The sequence below is a fragment of the Diabrotica undecimpunctata genome, chromosome 1 (assembly GCF_040954645.1).
Source record: "Diabrotica undecimpunctata isolate CICGRU chromosome 1, icDiaUnde3, whole genome shotgun sequence".
NCBI lineage: Eukaryota > Metazoa > Arthropoda > Insecta > Coleoptera > Chrysomelidae > Diabrotica > Diabrotica undecimpunctata.
Window position 1 is genome coordinate 38,052,018 of NC_092803.1, and position 20,652 is coordinate 38,072,669.

The 20,652-nt window shown below is 32.5% G+C and overlaps 1 long non-coding RNA gene across 1 annotated transcript; it reads right to left on the reverse strand.

Annotated features, from left to right (window-relative positions):
- Positions 1-1,234: 1,234 nt before the first annotated feature.
- Positions 1,235-6,987, reverse strand: LOC140438635 (uncharacterized). Its single transcript, XR_011950564.1, has 2 exons — positions 6,857-6,987; positions 1,235-1,661 (listed from the first exon to the last, which is right to left on the reverse strand). It is a non-coding gene; the product is annotated as an uncharacterized lncRNA (long non-coding RNA).
- Between the last annotated feature and the right edge of the window lie 13,665 nt (positions 6,988-20,652).

Sequence of the window (20,652 nt, forward strand, 5' to 3'; positions counted from 1 at the left end):
ATTGGAATAAAAGTCAACGGCAAAAAATATCAGATATGCCGATGCTACTATACTAATTGCAGAGAATATACAAGATCTACAGATACTTTTAGATAATGTAGTAAATGCTAGTGAGGAAAGCGGACTAACGCTTAATGCCAATAAAACAAAATATATGACAATTTCCAATACACAACCACAAGACATTTTAAACATAAGAGGGGTTCCAATAGAAAAAGTAAAAAAATACAGATATCTTGGTACAATTAATAATGAAAATAACGAGTATACACAAAAAATAAAAATGATAATTGGACAAGCTAGAGCAACATGTAATAAGATGAGAAAAGGATTATGCAGTAGACACCTTAGTTTGCAACCCAAAATAAGAATATTACGTTCATGTGTGTTTTGGTGCTGCTGTATGGGGTGGAGGCCTGGACTTTAAAGAAAGAGGTGAGCAATTGACTTAAAGCATTCGAGATGTGGACTTACCGAAGAATATTAAAAATGAGTTGGGTAGACCGAATAACAAATGTTGAGGTCCTCAGAAAGATGACAAAGGAAATGGAAATCATAAATACGATTAAGATAAGAAAGTTACAATATCTCGGCCACGTTATGACAAACTGTTGCTACAAACCATAATGCAGGGAAAAATACAGAGAAAATTAAGTATTGGAAGAAGACGCATCTCCTGGCTCAACAATCTGAGAAAGTGATATACTTGCAGTTCCGTCGACTTGTTCAGAGCTGCAATCTCAAAAGTGAAAATAGCTGTGATGATTACCAACCTCCTTAGAGGAGATGGTACCTAAAGAAGGTACAGCCAAGAGAACAGAAAATAATTTAACTGTAACTACCATCGTAGAGAGTATTTTGAAGACATTAGTTGAACCTTTTGTATGTAGTTTAAATTGTTAGCAAGCCTGGGTAGACTGATAAGGTGGGAACTACACCGAAATAACTGTTATATCGCTCTATTAAGACCGATAGTGAACTGTGGTTCATTATTTCCATTTGTGTTTATTGTTCTTTTTACTAGGGCTTTCTTTTATCTGTTCTTTATGTTATTCTTCATATTTTTCAAATTGTAACAAGTAATAGTATAAAAAGAAAATAAAATTGCATTTTAAAGAAAGAATGCCACTAAGCAAAATTGTCTACTACAGAAACCTATAGATTATTCAGGAAAAAAAATAGTATTGCCATACTATAAGAATAACTACAATGGGAATATAATAAAACACTCCAATTTAAACAATATTTTATTAATAATTTTAATTAGTTATTAATACAGATTAATTAATATTAAGACGATAAATGACTTTAAACTAGAATCATATAATCAATGTTAAGACGATACGAGTCTACCGAATCTCCTGTTGTACATTCTAATAGAATTGGTATCCCCTATAAAAAGGATGTGTAGGATAACTTCTGCGTGCTCGGCGATATAACGGCAATGTGTTAAGTGGGTCTAGCAACTGGGTCCGTGAGTCTAGAAGTGGATTAACTCTTGCCCTGGGAGCCAACAACGGGTCCCTCAGTGGATTAACTCTTGTCCTGGGAGCCGGCAATGGGGCGTCATGATAGCAAGGTACATAATAACAAGGATCTAATGGTAGACTTGTCGGGTCTGGCTGGCCATATACCAAAAAAGTTGCAAGTGTTAGGAACACCTAAGTATAAAGTAAATTATTAGGTGAGAAAAATATAGAACGTTAAACAAAACTTTAAATATAATACAATGTGTAAAAAATCCAATTAGAAATTACCATAATATGTTTTGTTCTTCTTTGAATAAATTTCTTTTTTTTAGCGGCATCTAAGTAATAGTTTCTTTTAACTGGTTTTAAAAAAAATTACATAAACCTTATACAGTATAATGCAACCTCATGAATGTATGTTGCGAAAATATAACTGTTTATACCTATTATAAAAAATAGAGATACATTTTTGTTTACAAATCGATGGTAAGACACTATGGAACAGAGCTATAAGTACAGAAATACGACGGAGATGCAAGGCGTAGAACATAATTTTGCCATCATCCATACAATCGGCTATAAGGACAATATCATCTAAGGATCTTAAACGACTGAGCTTTTCTCCAATAATGTTAATATTATTATCGTTCAGATCTGCCTTTTTACACGTATATTCTAAAAGTGTCGCGAACACATTGAAAAGTCTCCTTGTCTCCTTGCCGTACTCCTCGCTGTATACAAAATATATTTGTTTAGTGTTCGGTATACGTGGCATTTTGGTAGATATGTTGCATTTTGTTGGTGCAGCGATGGTCTATTCAATATTCTGTTAATGCTGTTAATATTTTCTGCTGACTTATATGTAGTATCAAATGCTTTCTCGTAGTTCACAAACTATCAATGTCAATGATTTTTTGTATTCTACAGACTTCTCTTTCGGGTCATTTATTACTAAAGTAGAAACCCTCAATTTAGAAGAGTGATATCATAGTTTAAACGCCGAATATCCTCAAATTTAAATGTACACAGCGGCCCTCGAAAACTGCCTGTTTTCTCGATTGCAATTTGCGTTTCCTCATAAGAAATTACAGAATATATAAAGTAGTATATTTATTTGTGCTTCTCTATAGTAGACTTGACCAGAAGTTGTCGTACAATGTAGCCAATTCATATTCACAAGTAGTAATTATGGTCATACAAAACCTGTATTCTTCCATGCAGCGATTATTACCGTCATAAAAATACAAAAAACCTGATTTTTTCAATAGTAAAAATTAAGCACAAAATTGTAATTCAATAAATTTTATTTATATGTTCCGTTTCGTTACATATTTAAATTTATAAAATAAAAATCGATATTTTAAAACAATATTTTTCAATCGTTTGGCAACTTTGGAATTAGCGATGGAATTCCGATTCAATTCAGATCCACAGAAAGCCGTAAGACTAGTTTTTGTCGAGCGAGTGCCCATCAACAATAGGTTATTTACATTGGCGTTTCTGAGGGTAGGGTATTTTATGCGATAAGTTTATGTTATTGATAAAACGTGTTATTGATAATACGAGTGTTATAGTTTGTCGTTTTATAGTAAATTTTTAGTTATATTCTGTGATTATTTGGTTTGAGATTTATTGGAGTTGGACGAAAAACCGAGTTGTTCCAAGAGAAGACTGCAAAATTCTGATGTTGATTCCAAAAATGAAATGCCGCAAAAGAGACGGAAAATGTTAACGTCCGAAGAGAAAGTAATAATACGAAACGTTTATGAAGGAATTGTCGGCAGAAAAATGGAATTAAATGTTAGCCAAGCGGTCGACATTTGTAGCAGTTTAACAAAAGTATCCGTTAGCTGTATTTAGCGTGTACTTAAAAATACATCGGAAAATAAAAAGCAAGAAAAAGGTAAAACTAGAGGTAGGAAAAGCATTGTTTTGGATGACGAGACAAGGAATATTATACGTCGAAAAATTCATTTATTTTATTTTCGGAGTGAAATTCCAACACTGAAAAATATTTCTCAAGAGCTCGAAAACGATGACTCCTTACCCAAGATATCTCGTAGAGTCTTAACCAGGACCATGCGTGAAATGGACTTTCGATATGTAAAACTCAACAGAAAAAGTATGCTATTAGAAAAAAATAAAATTATTGTGCGGAGAAGAAAATATTTAGAAGAAATACGCAAAATTCGTAGCACTAGACGCAAAATATGTTATTTGGATGAAACCTGGATTAACCAAGGTTGGAAAAGGTCATACAATTGAAAAAGTTTGGCAAGATTTAAATGTCAAAAGTAAACGCGAAGCATTTATAGAAGGCTGATATACAGGATTAAAAGCTCCATCAGAAAAGGGACGGCGTTTAATCGTCACCCATATAGGAAGTGATACAGGGTTTCTTGATGATGGTTTTCTTTAATTTGAGTCGAAAAAAACAGGTGATTATTAAAGAAATTGAAAGGGAGGATTCAACAATGGCTTACAGAAAAGGGGATTGCATACGAAGAATCAATGCTCAAAATTTAGCTCCTTGACATTGCACGGTTAAGGAAAATTGAATATCTTAAATATGCTGTAGATGAAACTGCAAAAGATTATGGTGTCAAAGTTTTGCGTCTACCACCTTATCATTGCGAACTTAATCCCATTGAACTTATCTGGGAGCAAGTGAAAGGAGAAGTAGCACGCAATAACAAAACGTTCAAATTAAACGAAATTAAGAAACTTTTGATTCAAGCAATCCTCCATGTAACTCCAGAGAAATGGGCTAAATGTATAGGCCACATAATTAAAGAAGAACATCGTATGTGGGAACTTGACACTCATATAAAAGTTTTACTAGAGCCAATTATAATTACACCAGGTGGTGAAGATAATGACAGCGATAGTAGCACTGCATCTTCAGGTTTAGACAGCGAATAATATTTTCTAATAGTTTAATAAGAACATCAGCATAAAAAAAACCAAAAACAAAAAAAAAACGAGAAGAACATAGTAAGTGTGTATAGTGTTTGTGTTTAAACACATCAAACATTATTTTTATTTTGTTTTTATAGAATTTTATTTTGTTTTATAGGATTTTATTGTGTTTTGTTTTATACTGTTTAAGTGTTTTGTTCATTTTATTTAATAAGATAATGTGGCTCTTGGCGAACACCCATTTAAAAAAAGTATCGCGCCACAAGACATACCTCTGGGGTGGTGTGGAAACTGTCTTAAAATTTATTTTAAAAAAATTTCATTGTGTAACTCTTTAAGGACGGGTCACGTCAAAAGACGTTTTAGCGTAACTTCCGCGACAGCCGGTTGGTATCAGTAAACTTTCTGCAAAATTACTTCTTTTTTATAGCTTTTTGTTTGTGGCATTCTGTATTTTTAGGGGAATGTAGGGAATGAGCCACAAAATATTTATTCATATGTTTATTTATTGACGTTTCGATCTCTATATCCAGAGACCGTTTTCAGTTATACAAATGATAGTACTATTTATTTTCTATGGCTTTTCGCTTGTCGTTCTGTATTTTTAGAAATGATGTTGGAAATAAGCCACAATATATTTATTCAATATGTTTAATTTACGGACGTTTCGATCTCTATTAAGAGACCGTTTTCAAACATAAAAATGACAGATATATATTTATTTTTCTATAGCTGCTTGTTTGTGGCATTCTGTATTTTTAGGGAGAAGGTTGGACATAAGCCACAATATATCTATTTACATGTTTAATACATTGACGTTTCGATCTCTATTCCGTTTTTAAAGATAGAAAAAAAAATAAACAATATAAGATTATAAAAATATATAATAATAAACAAATAAAATAAATATAACTATCATTTATATCTTTGAAAGCGGTCTTTGGATATAGAGATCGAAACGTCAGTAAAAACTTGTAAATAAATATATTGTGGCCTATTTCGAACATTAATATTTAAAAAATAAAATATAATTAACGTTAAAATAAAAGTAAGTGTACGTCACTGGATTTCCAAACAGCTTTCCGCATTTCTGGGCCTTTAAACGATGACACACTCTCTCAAATAGTGAAATTATACCATAGGTAATGATTGTTAGTGTTGTATCCTAATTAAATCTAGCTTGTTCCGCGATGTGATGGCCGGGGTTCCCCAGAGATCTGTCTTGGGCCCGACTTTATGGAACCTGACATATGACGGAGTTATGAATTGTGAACGCAAGAGGTAACAACCTTCTTAGCATTCGGTGTGGTATGGGATGGGTCATATCTAAATACGGGTTCGGAACGCAAGTGGGGTCGTAAAAAAATGGATGATACAGCACGGACTGAAACTCGCGACAGAGAAGTCAGAAGTCATCATTCTGAAGGTAAAAGAATTGCGAGGGAGATGCATATCATTGGGGGACCCAAATACGAAAGGAGGGGGGTCTTACACGGTATTATGCAGTCGATCTTCCTAATTACTATTTAAATGGGAATAAGCCACAATTAAAGGTTAAAGTACGTTTATTGATGTTTCAATTTCCACTTCGGAAATCGTTCTCAAAATACAAACATTAGTAAATTAAACAAATTTTGTTTTTCTTTGATCTTCCTCTATGCGGCATTAGTCTGGAGTGGTGCGGTAAAAATAAGGGCCTACAGAAGGCTTATGATGCATAAGTCAACAGAAAAAGTCTGCTGCGAGTGGCCTGCGCCCAAAGAACTGTGTCTGCTTCAGCTTTTTGAACCATCATTGGATGTGTTTTCTTTGCATGTGTTGGCAGTGAAAAGAAAAGAGCTGTATGAGAGAAGAGACCTAGACCTTACTATGACTGAGATAAGACAGAAAAGGCAAAGGTCAATTAAAAGATGGCAGGAATAATGGACCAACATAGAGGATGTGATAGGATACCTCTCTAGCTTCTCGGAAGGCCTGATATGGATGAGTGCGTATAATGCGGACACTCGGACACTGTGACACATTTGATGTTAGAGATCAACAGATAGATAGTAGAAAGAAACCAAATGGAAAGAAAGACAGGTGTGAATTTTGGGAGAGAAATTATTAAGAAACTGATAAAAAATAAAGCTGGTTGGATTAGTGTATAACACTATATCCGTGAAGTGATCAAGAAAAAAGAAGAAGAAAAACAGCTAGTCCAACGGCAACGGTAAGAGGGAAAGATGCTGTAAGATGAAGGTAGAAAAAAGTGTTAGACCCATTAAATTCACCTTTTTTGCTACGGAAAGTTGTTAATTACGCGCATTCACTCGATGTTTAAGCCTTTAGCGCCCCACTATATGGTGCGTATCTGTCGCATTTTATACATATTATATGTACTTACGCGAGAAAATCTCAACAAACATTGACATAGATCTAAAGATAAGATCTAAAATAAAATTACTTTTAAATTATGAAATGCTTACCAACAATACAGCAGAAATATAACACTTCATCCTTAATACGAATTTTTGACAGATGTATAATTTTTACAATTTTCAACTTGCTTTTATACCCAAAATTACAATGGTCAAATTTTATGGCTACTAAAATGTGCAGTCGTAATGTTTAATAAATTAAACCATATACATTTTGTTAACATTTTTAATTATTTTTAAATGGGTCATTGTTTAACTGGACCTAAATAATTAACACTGATATAAAATAATTTTCTCCCCACACAATGAATTCGGGAATGATACAGTATTATTTAAAAAAATATATGACGCTTGTTCGATATAGCCCATTTTTTGCACTAACACATGTAATTATTAAGCTTAAGAATATAACAGTTAATAAATTATTAAAGTATCCCAAATTTCAAACAAATCGACTAAATAAGTTTATAGGTTATTATATAACCTTCTCTTTTATAACCTCTTTTATAACCAATAGAAACCAAGATAGCATTTTATTCGTAAAATCATAGCGTTTTATTCTCAAAATCTTTCATTGTTTATTAAAAATAAAAGCTGAAAATTAAAAAATTTTGAATAAAGATCTAAATTTTGTAATACAACTCATTTGTACACAGTTTATATACAGTGAAGGAGTAAAAAGTTATCACCTGTTAAGATGGTGGTACTCGTAAAATACCGCCACGTATAAGTGAAGGGAAATGTTGAGCTCCGGTATATAATATACTACAGCTTATTTCAAATCGAGTGGCGAGCCCTTCCACGAAATAGTTAATCGGGCAGACAATAGAATATCTAAATTAAATTATTTGAAATCGCACTAATTACAAAATTATTACTCACTTAAATAATAAATAGAGTTTGATTGTATGCAGTCTTTGCTTTCTTTGCATTATTGTTTTTTTCTTCTTTTTTCAGTACCCTGTCCGATTATCGAACGTTGGCGATCATAATGGCAATAATAACTTTGTTTACGGTGGCTCTAAATAAATTAGCGGTGGTCTCTTGATACCATTCCCGGAGATTTCGGAGCCAGGATGTTCTTCGTCGGCCTGGGCCTCTCCTTCCGGCAATCTTAACCTGTATTATAAGGTGTAGAAGGTTATACCTCTCTGGATGTCTCATTAAATGACCGAAAGATTGTTTTATAGATACCAAACTTTTTGTGTGTTATCATACCATCTTTAATAATTGATACTCTTTAAAATTTGGTAAAAGTTGATTTCTAGTTTAGTATCAGTTACCTTAAAACCATAATTATAAAGTCAAAATTAATGACTCCTTAACGTGTCTTTAAGGACATACCAAGAACTGATAATAATAATTTCCGAGAGTTTCTAGTCACTGAATTTCAAACGAGTTTGTAATTTAGTCTCATTATGTCGAGTCTTAACAAGAAAGGTGCTACCACGCTTGTTAGAACTGTTTTGTAGAATGGAGATGGTTAAGTGTAGTACGAGTAAACATATCAGATTGACACCAGAATCCAAAGGAATAGTTTACAATGCATTTAAATATATGCAAGTACTATTTCTTAAAGACAATTGAACCAGTACTAAACAACGCGTGAGTGAGGCTACCGAAGTATCTTTACGTACAGTTGAAAGAATCATTCAACAAGCGAGTATGTTAACAAACGCAGAGTCAACTAACACACTAAAATTTCAAGCTACAACACTTGCTAAAAGGAAACCAACCGTGACAGGCTTGAGGAAGCATGACAAACAGTTCATTTCATTAGCAATACCATTCATAAATCGCAAATAAAAAATGAAGTTATAATTAATTGAAAAACTAGTGAAATACTAAAAATATTTTCGTTAATTAGTGATCCAGCAGTAAAATAACAAACATAAATACAACAGATATAGTAAGTTACTTTAAACATAACAGTTTTTACTATTATCAAATATTATTTTGGATAACCTACAAAATCTAGGACAGGTATTTATACCAAACCTGCTCCACTACAGACTAAGAAGGTTGTTTGCCAGGACCGTACTCCAGTTACAAATGATAATTAAAAATGGATAGTTCTATTCAATCTGAAATTCCTACAACTAATAATACACCAAACAGCTCCTCATCATATCAATTTAATGGATCACCTACATATTCTTCCGTAACCAATCAAACACCACAATCCAATATATTTCCATCAAAAAAACAAGCAATTATTTTTGATTCAATTGAAAATACCAAACTAGATGATTACTTGTCCGCTTTGAGTCACCTGATACAACCAACCCAGATATCCTTCTGTTCAAAATTATCAAATAATAGAGTATGTATTTATTTAGCAAACGAAAAACTAGCTGAGGATTTCATAAACAGAAATGCAAAAATTCAAATAAACCAACAACTCTTATAAGCTCGTAGACTAATTAGCCCCAGTCAGCGATTAGTATTGTCCAATGTCTGTCCCTCAATCCCACACTCAGTCCTAATATCCGCATTAAAATCACATGGATTAAATCTTCTGTCACCTATAACATTCCTAAGAATAGACACATCAACACCACAATTCCAACATATTTTGAGTTTCAGACGCCAAACATACATATCTCCACTAAATAACCAGCCCTTACCTGATTCTTTTCTTATCACATATGAGGAAACGACATACAGAATTTTCCTTTCATTAGATAACCAAGCTTGTCAAACATGTAAACAAACCAACCACTTAACAAAAAATTGCCCAATGTCTACTGCGATTACAACAGATAATTCAACATCAAATAATCCAGTTCCAAATATAAACCCAATTGAAAATACAACTAATCTATCAACTCAAAAAACCCAGACAAACACTAAACAACAACAATCAAAAGAAGAAAGCACACAACAAGAAACCCAACCACAAAATAACCAACAAGAAAAACCACACATGCAGCTAACCAAAGATGATTCAGAAACAACAAACTACCCAAAAATAGATATAGAAAATAAGGCAACGCATATAAACACAGGCAAAGCACAAAACAAACGCACAATCTCCCAAGTCTCTCCACCAGCTACTACATCTACAGAGGAACCTACTTTTATTACACCGAAAAATAAAGAGAAGAAAGTAAAATCAGATCAAAATGTCAAACAGCAAAAAACACTAGAAGAAATGCTAAGATACTGTAAACCTTTATTTGAGAACCCAAATTCCAACTTCCCTATAACTTACGAACAGTTATTAGACTTTTTTGAAAACTGTAAGAACTCACCAGACCCGTTAAGTGTCACCAAAATGTATACAGAAGAAACAGCAGAGGTCACAGATCTATTAACTAATATATACCCTTACCTAAAGGACCGAAAAATTAAAGTCAAATGCACTTGAATAAAAAATAAAATATTAAAGCAAATTAACTTAGACCTTCAAACAGATTTAGAAAGCGACGCATCAATAGAAAATTAATAACACATCATTTCCAACTCTCTAATTCAATGGAACATAAATGGGTATTACACCCATTTAGAAATGTTAAAATTATTAATTTCAAAACATAAACCTAGTCTGATATGTTTACAAGAAACTCACTTCAAAAACAACAAAGCTCATGACTTAAAGAATTTCAATTGTTTTTTTAGAAATCGAGAAAATTCGAAAATTGCAAGCGGAGGGGTAGCAATCTACATAAAAGATAGTTTTAACGCTAAACTGATAAAACTCACAACAACTATTGAAGCAATTGGAATTAGAGTCACAGACACAATTTCTTTTTCAATTTGCAATATTTACATTCCCCCAATAAAGAACCTGATTCAAAAGAAATTTCAAACTTATTAAATCAACTACCTGCTCCAAGGATAATAATTGGAGATTTCAATGCACATAATCCGTTATGGGGTTCAGCAAAACTAACATCTCTAGGTCGAAAAATAGAAAAAATAATAGAAGAAGTCAACCTAAATATTCTTAACGACGGACAACATACGCGCTTTGACACAAGAACAGGTGAAGGCTCTAGTATAGATATATATATTTGCGAACCATCAATTACACATACTCTTACGTGGGATGTGTTACCAGATCTATATGATAGTGATCACTACCCTATCATAATAAGCAATGAACTACAATCAACTACCCCGCAACAACTAAAATGGAATTTAAAAGGCGTAAATTGGACAGAATTTCAAAATTACGTTGAAAAAAACCTGCAAAACCTAAATGACAATGTAGATATAGACAAAACAATATACTCTCTGACAAACGTAATCACAGAATCAGCAAAAAAGTACGTTGGAATAATTGGAATGTTGGAACAATCGAAACAAGCTTTTAATAAATTCAAACGACAAAAAACTCAAGAAAATTCTATAGAATTCAAAAAATTAAGGGCAGTTGCTAGGTATACCATTAAAAAAGCCAAGCGTAACTCTTGGAGAGAATATGTCACCACAATACATAGTTCAACTCCTATAACAGCTATATGAAAAAAAGTCAACAAAATGTCTTGTTCCAAACCCCATAAATCAATAAACTTTCTAACTCAAAATAACACTATTTATAAAAGCCCAGAAGAAATATCCAATATACTAGCATCTACTTACGAATATAACTCAAGTAACTTAAATTATACTTCCAATTTCTTAAAAATCAAAATAAAAGAAGAAAAAAATCCTATAGAATATTACGATCAAAACAATAACGATCTTAATATAAAAATAACAAAGGAAGAATAAGAAAATGTATTTCAGAATTGTAAGAACACTTGTCCTGGACCCGACAATATACCGTTTATATTTCTTAAAAATTTAGGCCCTCAATCTAAAGAACACCTACTCAAAATCTACAATATAATCTTATCCAGAAACGTATTTCCTAAATCATGGAAAAATTCAATCATAATACCTATTCAGAAACCAACTAAACCAAAATCAGATCCACAAACATATCGACCGATATCACTCACATGTAGCATAGGTAAAATATTAGAAAAGATAATAAACAATATTCTTATGTGGTATTTAGAAGCAAACAAATTAATTATTCCAGAACAATGTGGTTTCCGAAAACATCGCTCAACTTTAGACAACCTCGTTGACTTAGAATCAGAAATCCACGAAGCATTTGCAATAAAACAGCATTGTGTTGGAATATTTTTTGATATAAGCAAAGCATATGATACAGTTTGGAAATATTCAATCATTAAAACACTCAGCAACTGGTTAATAAGGGGTAACATATTAAAATACATTTCAAATTTTCTTGAAAACAGACAATTTGAAGTTCGAGTTGACGGAACATATTCTCAAACAAAAATTCAACAAAATGGTATACCACAAGGATTAAATTTAAGCACAACTTCATTCTTAGTAGCAATAAATTCGATATTAACACAAATTGAAAACCCCGTCAAAGCTAGATTATACGCTGACGACCTAGTTATTTTCTGTAGAGGAAAAAACATAGCAATGATTCACAATCACATTCAAAAAGCGTTAACACACATCGAGAAATGGTCAGCTACAAGTGGACTTCAGTTTAACACTACAAAAACGAAAGCAATCTGTTTCTCAAAGAGAAATCAAATCCAAACAAAAGAATTATATCTACACGAACAAAAACTAGATTATGTAGAAGAAATCCGATTCTTGGGTATAACGTTTGATAAAAAATTAATTTGGAAGGCACATATTCAACAGCTGAAAAAATCCTGTCTACCTGGTATAAATTTACTACAATCACTTGCCTTTAAAAACTGGGGTGCCGATTATTCAAGTTTAATACTTATTTACAAATCCATAATTCGATCAAAACTTGACTATGGAGCCATCGTCTACAACTCCTCCAAAAAAACACATTTGAAGTCACTGGATATTATCCAAAATAGATGTCTACGTATTTCTTTACACTCACTACACAAGTCCCATTCAAAGTCTCTATTGGGAAAGTGGAGAACTTCCTCTTTCTTTCAGAAGACAATATCTAAGCCTAACATATGCAGCGGCGGTGTCATCAAACCGAAATAATCCAGTACTGCATAACGTTTTTGCTGATCGATTTACAAATAGATTTCAACAAACACATCAAATTGATCATCCTTTTTACTTTCCAGTTGCCAGCTGAAGTCCGTTTGAAGAGGTTTACTCTCCGGACACTGGAACTCACTTAAGCATGGGTGTATGTTACCTGAAGTAAAATCTAATTAAAATATTAAACATCATATAATATTATCAACATCATGTACACTCTTTGGTAACACATTACATTTTAAAGGGTTTTTACCCAAATATTTTGGTGGCTCAGGCATGGTAACCTGTATTTTAACCTGATGATGGAACGGTTGTTCCGAAAACGTTCGTGTTTTTAATGTTGCCCTTTTAAGGGTTTTTATAAAATAAAATATACCCACATACAAAGACTAACCTCTTTTTGTTATACGTGGTATACAGCCAGCTACAGGAATTATTTTCCTTGTGGATTTTTTTTTTTACTTTCGTATAAAATCATACTTATCCAAATTAAATTTTCAATTTCCAAAAACCTATGATACCTCTTCAATCCACAACCCAGCACCATGGACAATATCTATTCCTGATATCGACATCAGTCTAACAAACCTAAGAAAATCAGAGATATCATCAACCGTCATTAAACAAAAGTTATATACAGTATTAAACAGATATGGCAATACCTACAACGTATACACCGATACGTCAAAAAATGAAGACAGAGTTGGAGCAGCAATTTATTCGGAAGACTCCTCAGTTAGCTTCAAATTGCCATCAATTACCACCATCTTTTTGGCTGAATTATTTGCAATTCTAAAAGCACTATTGTTAATACAAAACAAAAACAAAGAAAGATGTATATTAATCACAGATTCTTTAAGTTCATTATCCTCACTGACTCAATTGTACTGTGAAAACCCCCTTCTACTTCTTATTAAAAAAGAACTTAAAAACATTGCAAATAAGAACATCCAAGTTTACTTTTTATGGGTGCCTTCTCATATAGGAATTGAAGGTAACGAAGTTGTAGATAAACTGGCTAAAAACGCACCAACTAACCCGATGTCCGAAGAAAGTAATACATTGGTACAGAACGATTTAAAACCATACTTAAAACAAAAAATAATTCAAAAATGGCAACAAACTTGGAACAACACTCCAACAAGGCTATACGAAGTCAACAAACATTCACATCTTTGGAAACCAAAAATAAAAGACAGGAGAGAGCAAGTGATACTTACCCGTCTCCTTATCGGCCATACACGACTTACTCATGACTATTTATTACAGCGCAAAAATAAACCAGTGTGTGAAGTGTGCAACAGTGTTCTAACGGTAAAACATTTTTTAATACAGTGTCCCAAATATAATAGTGAACGACTCAAATATAACATACCCAACTCCCTAAGAGATGCCCTAGAAGAAAATACAGACACCCGAAAAATATTTTCCTATCTTAAAGACTGCCAACTTCTTCAAAAGATCTAAACTGTACATTGTAACACACAAAGATATTATTATTATTATTATTATTGTAAACTAATGTATATTTTACTTATTGTATCTATATTGTATTAATCTAAATACGCTAATGACCCTGCGTGGTTGATGCGTTAATAAAATAAAAAAAAATATGAAGTTGCAAAACAAAACGTTTATTTTAAGTTAGAAGACGTAAAATTGTTGGTGGAACGGGAATTTGCTAGAGTGACTTTTGATAACATTGTGAAGAAACTGTAAACATGTGAAGGTTGAAGATAAGTATTTGGAAAGTGAACGTCACATAGATGTAATTACTGAAGAATTAAGGATTGATTTAAATGATTCTAGTGACGACGACAGTCCATCTGATTATAAAAGTAAATAATAGAATTTACCATTACGATGTACCGGTAACTATGTGAATATAAGTTTTCCAAACTGTCCTATATGTATTTAACTTTGTGACGTTTAAGTGAGTAATAATATAAATATTTTAAATAATAAAGGTTTTAAAGTTAAAAGAATCTTTGTAATGAATATTTATTAATACTGTAAACTGTAATACGTATCTATGGTTTCACAACAACGGCAACAGGAGAGAGAATGATCTCTATCCTGTTGCCGACCAAAATGTAGCTTCGACCAATTTTTAAATAATTTTAAACTGTTTGTCCTTGTTTAGTGTAGCGTTTGTACAGTTTTATGTGTAATGTTATGTTTATTACATTCTGCACTTGTTGGATAGCTCAAAATTGACGAAATGCCCCTGATGATGCTTTAGATAGCGAAAGTACTTGGGCAAGATTAAATTAAGAAAAGTGTGCTCGATATCTGCCTTTCATTTAATCAAAGTTCAAATATTTTAAAGTCCATCAAGTTGCTAACACAAGGTTATTTTTTTTAATTTTCTGGCCCAATATTTCTGTCCACCTTTTTGGGTGAAGAATTGCACAGCACATCGACACCTCCTACCTAAAGTAATATAACCAACAAGTTTCGGTTCTTCACTTTTCATTTTCATTCTTTTAAATATGTAAACTAACGTCTGCAATAATTAAAATTTCAATATTTCTTACAGAAGGCCTCCAAAATTAGAATGTAAAATGTCGTATGCTTACTTTTGTCCAAGTATACAATCGTATGTTCTACTACCGATATTACACCGGGGAAGAAGATTTGACTGAAGAAAGTGAAAGAAATAAAACTAATTTCATTTTGTTTTTCCAGAATCACCTCTGCCATCGAATGTAGACAAAAGTAAGTTACAACATTCTACGTGTCAAAAAATCTTTAGATTTAACTAATTTTATGTTTTTTTTTCCAGAATCATCTCTGCCATCGGATGTAGAACAAATACAGCTCAATAGAACAAATTATGGATTTATTGTCAGATACAGTTGATGAAGATTTCAATAACGTTTCTCTCTCCCCATTTTCTGGCAAATATTTGTAAATAAAAAATATTGAAAATATTATTTATAGGTACACAATGATAACTTAACATTGAATTATTTTTAAAATCAACAGAGAACCAGTCAGAGGAAGATAACACACACATTGCATCCCCAAAGTGTGCTAAGAACCATTTAGACTACGATTATGACAACTATTTTTGTCTTTGGTATGAAAATGCTATACAAAAACCGCAGTCAGCTATTTCATCCACTACTGACCTACTATGAAAACCCCAAGCTAACACCCCGATTTCTTCATTTTTCAAATCAACTTCTAGAAATGTTCTAGAAAACAAAAAAAAGGTTTCTCGAAAAGATGTAGGTAACATGAGACGTCGTTATGTTGTATCTTGGATTAAAAATACAAGAAAAAAACTAAAAAATACAGGTAAATTATATAAAAGTCGTGATTGTATAACCAGTTTGCGAAATCAATAAAGCCGATGTGTCCAGAAAATTGTAGACAAAAATGTCGAAAATTAGTACCGATGAAAGGATTTCCATTTTCAATTAATTTTGGAATTAGGTAAGAGGGAAAAGCAATAGGGTTTTGTAGCTTACCTAGTACTAAAACAAAAAAATACGAAGGGTTTTTACCGAAACAGTATTAAGGCGCGATTTTATCCTCACTTATAGACTAAAACTGAAGAGAGGTGGAGAGGTGATAAGGACGAATTTATATCTGTTTGTAAAAAGACGTTTTTAAATACTTTCCTATAAGTGTAGAGTTTGTCTACACTGCTTTGGAAAAACTAGACGTTACTATATATGTATGGTTTGATATAACTAGATCAGAGATGATATCACAATTATTGTAAGGCGATAACCGAAGATGTTGTCAAAAGTGTTTGTAATCACAACAAGTCCATTCAACCCGTAAAATCTCATTATACACGAAGTAGAAGTGATAATCTTTATTTGGATAGCGATTTAAATTTCCATCGCTTCTTTGATTTATACAAGGAATGGTTTGACGAACAGGTATAATACTCCTCTATAGCTAATACTGAAAGGCAATATCGTGATATTGTTAACGAACATTTTATATGTAATATATATTAAAAAATGTATTAAAATCCTTTATAAAAGGTATATATTTAAAAAGCCAAACGATAGACAAAACGTTTTCGGAATCCATATTCCATCATCAGTGTCCTAGAAAATATATAACCACTTAATTAAAAAGAATATGAAGTTTAAATTTTAACCAAGTTTAGTGTAAAGTGTAGTTAATACTTACTAGGAGTACATGAATGTAGCCGCTAAATATATGGGTAAAAACCCGTTAAAAAGTAATTAGTTGCATTTGGTTTACAGTATTTCTTATAAAATATTAAGATGTTGAAGTTACCGTTGGATTGGGTAACATGGCGACATATGACTCCACCTGAAGTTACTAGTCCTGAGACGGTGTGTCTACAAGGACTTTATGAAAGCAATTGATTAAAATGACAATGTTGACAAGTTAGGACGGAAGTCGTAACAGAGCAGTTAATATAACTGTATGTGTCTACTTAAGACAAAAGCCAACGTTATTTAAAATTGTTAAAGTGAAATAAATTAATATAACAGTATCAACCATCAATGTTGTTATTTAAAAATTATGTATATAAGGTGAAATGTGGAGAGAAAATTATGTGGTTATAGTTAGGCAACCAACTATACATGTGTGCAGTAGTATTGTGATATAGAGATTTTAATATAAGGCCCTTTATGTTTCTTCGACATTTGGTACCTGCAAAATAGAAAATAGACACAAGTGGAAAGTTGAGTTCTTGAAATTTTATTCTTATTGGTAGAATATGAATAAATATATTTAAAATATGAAAGTGTTCTTGAATGAATAAAATAACCCATCCAAACCCACCCAAAACAATTTCATTTTTACAATTAAGGTCTATATATACCTGCAAATCATTCAACTTATAACTCATCCTCTTATATTTCTTATGTACCTAGTGTTGCTTTATGACCGATAGGGCCTTTCTCAAGTTATAAGTTTTGTATTATACGTTCAACATACTACAAAACCATGCCCCAACCATCAAATTTTGTTTATTTCATATAATAGTTCAACGAACACCTTAAGACCCTCATATCTATTTAGAATAAAAAACAAATACCACAACTTAATCATCAGTAAAGCTGACACCATAATTTTTGGTTTACTTAATTTTAACAGAGCCAACCCACAACCATTTCATTTTCACAATTAAGGTCATTATACACCTGCAACTCATTCAACTTAAAACTTATCCTTTTATATTTCTCATGTACCTAGTGTTTCTTTATGACAGATAGGGCCTTTCTTAAGTTATAAGTTGAGTACTATACTATTCATCATCATTGGCTTTTACAACTTTTCGTGAGTTTTTGCCGCGTTTACTATTGCCTTCCATTGATTACGATCCTGTGCTATTATTTCCCATGGCCTTACTTCCATCTTCTTCAGGTCTTTCCTGACTGCGTCTTTCCACTTTTTTCTAGGCCTTCCTGTCGATCTTCTACCATCTGGTCTTTCCCAAAACACATTGCTAATCAGTCTATCGTCATCAGTCCGTACCTCGTGGCCTGCCCATCTTAATCTATTGGCTTTTATGTATCGTACGATGTTTCCTTTCCCGAAGAGTCTCTATTTCATTGTTGTATCTGCTCCTCCATTCATTTGTCACGTTGTCCCTGCAAGGACCATATATAATTCGCAGGATTTTGCGTTCCCATACTAATAGCTTATTGATTTCTTTCTTTCTCAATGTCCATGTTTTACTTCCATATGTCACTGCTGGTCGTATTGTACATTTGGATTTTGTCAGGCCTTGAGAGAAGCTTTGACCTCATTAGATGTTGAATGGCAAAGAATGATTTATTCCCCGCCAGTATTCGTATATCAACCTCCATTTCTCCTGTGTTTTCACTGGTAATTGTTGCTCCTAGGTATTTGAATTCTTTGACCACCTCAAAATTATGATCGTTTATGGTAATGTTTTGTCTTATTCGCTGTCGTTCCTTTTTTGATATGTATTTAGTTTTTTCTTCGTTTATTTTCAGGCCTACGCTTAGTGTTGCTTCTTCAAAGTTCGATACTATATCCTTAACTTCCAGTGTTGTCTGTGCTACTGCATCTACATCATCTGCAAATGCGAGAATAATCTTTGCTCCTCTGGCAGTTATGTTTGGTTTGACTCTGGTATAGATTTTTCGCATTGCATATTCCAATGCTAGGTTAAATAGTAATGGGGACAGCGGGTCTCTTTGTCTGAGTCCGGTGCTTATGCCGAAAGCCTTTGAAGTTTTGCCTCCTATTCTAATTTGTGCAAAGGAATTGTTGACACACATTCACGCAATCATGGTCAGCTTCTTTGGTACGCCTAACTCCATCATTGCACTCCACAGTTTTAAGCGATCTATGGAATCATATGCTTGTTTGAAATCTATGAAGATCTGGTGTACTTCTTTATTATATTCCCAATACTTTTCTAGCATTTGTCTGATAGTAAATATTTGGTCGATTGTTGATCTTCCAGGCCTAAAGCCGCATTGGTAATCGCCAATAATTTCCTCTGTATATGGCAGTAATCGTTTTAGTACAAGTAAAGCTAATATCTTATATGTAGTACCGATTAGTGGGTACTATACTATTAACATACTACAAAACCATGTCCCAACCATCAAATTTTGTTCATTTCATATAATAGTTAATATAATAAAACTTCCACACCACTTAGTCCGTTAACACCCAATCAGAGATTTATGTTCATGAACTTATAGCTTAAAAAGTTTTATATTTACCAGGTACCAAATGTTGTTTTTTGACATACAGGGCCTTCTATAATAATTAAGTTATAAGTTTAATATTACATGGACATTATACTACAAAAGTTTTATTTTATTCACTCAAGAATACTTTCATATTTTAAATACATATATTCATTCATATTCCACCAATAACAATAAAATTTCAAGAAAACTTCCCACTTGTGTCTATTTTCTATTTTCCAGGTTGTACCAAATGTTGAAGAAACATAAAGGGCCTTATATTAAAATCTCTATATCACAATACTACTGCACACATGTATAGTTGGTTGCCTAACTATAACCACATAATTTTCTCTCCACATTTCACCTTATATACATAATTTTAAAATAACAACTTTGATGGTTGATACTGTTATATTAATTTATTTCAGTTTAACAATTTTAAATAACGTTGGCTTTTGTCTTAAGTAGACACATACAGTTATATTGACTGCTCTGTTACGACTTCCGTCCTAACTTGTCAACATTGTCATTTCAATCAATTGCTTTCATAAAGTCCTTGTAGACACACCGTCTCAGGACTAGTAACTTCAGGTGGAGTCATATGTCGCCTTGTTACCCAATCCAACGGTAACTTCAACATCTTAATATTTTATAAGAAATACTGTAAACCAAATGCAACTAATTACTTTTTAACGGGTTTTTACCCATATATTTAGCGGCTACATTCATGTACTCCTAGTAAGTATTAACCACACTTTACATTAACCTTGGTCAAAATTTAAACTTCATATTCTTTTTAATTAAGTGGTTATATATTTTCTAGGACACTAATGATGGAATATGGATTCCGAAAACGTTTTGTCTACATAGCCATTTGGGTTTTTAAATATATACCTTTTACAAATGATTTTAATAAATATTTTATATTAAATTTTTACGTTCCCAAAAAGGACCAATGTGATAAATGTCACATTTAAAAAAACAAATCTAAAGCAACATTGCTTGAAACACAGATTTATGAATCACATCTGCAAAGTAAAAATCTCACGCGTGAAGGAAAGTGCTTTGATAAAAACTAAGCTAAAACCTCTAAGAGAAAAAAATTAACAGTTACATTTGATTTCCAAAAAAATACTTAATGATCCACACGGTAATTTA